Source organism: Penaeus monodon, chromosome 21 (genome assembly GCF_015228065.2).
Source record: "Penaeus monodon isolate SGIC_2016 chromosome 21, NSTDA_Pmon_1, whole genome shotgun sequence".
NCBI classification, from domain to species: Eukaryota; Metazoa; Arthropoda; class Malacostraca; order Decapoda; family Penaeidae; genus Penaeus; species Penaeus monodon.
In genome coordinates this window covers 31,625,476-31,625,765 of record NC_051406.1, presented here as the reverse complement: position 1 = coordinate 31,625,765, position 290 = coordinate 31,625,476, and the positions used below count along the sequence as shown (strand labels likewise).

At 26.9% G+C, this 290-nt stretch overlaps 1 protein-coding gene across 1 annotated transcript in view; it reads right to left on the bottom strand.

Moving 5' to 3' along the window:
- Positions 1 to 290, bottom strand: part of LOC119586652 — a 19,830-nt gene that overhangs the window by 10,941 nt on the left and 8,599 nt on the right. The window lies entirely within an intron of this gene.

Sequence of the window (290 nt, the reverse complement as noted above, 5' to 3'; positions counted from 1 at the left end):
TATATATATATTAGCAGGCATCCCATATATATATATTTTTTAAATTTCAACTTTCCACCCTAGCACTAATTTCCAAAGGAGATCCTTATGATTCACCTCTGGACCAACTTCATTTATTGTATTAGTGTTTGATTTGAGTTTTCCAGATGAAAGAAACAAAATAATGTATATGTGGATTATATTACTTTCATAACAAATAAAGATATATCAAGATCTCAAATGGCATGTAAAATGGGATAAGATATCAGTTATAAATTAATGGAAGTACAAAGTTGATTTTTTTTCTTGAA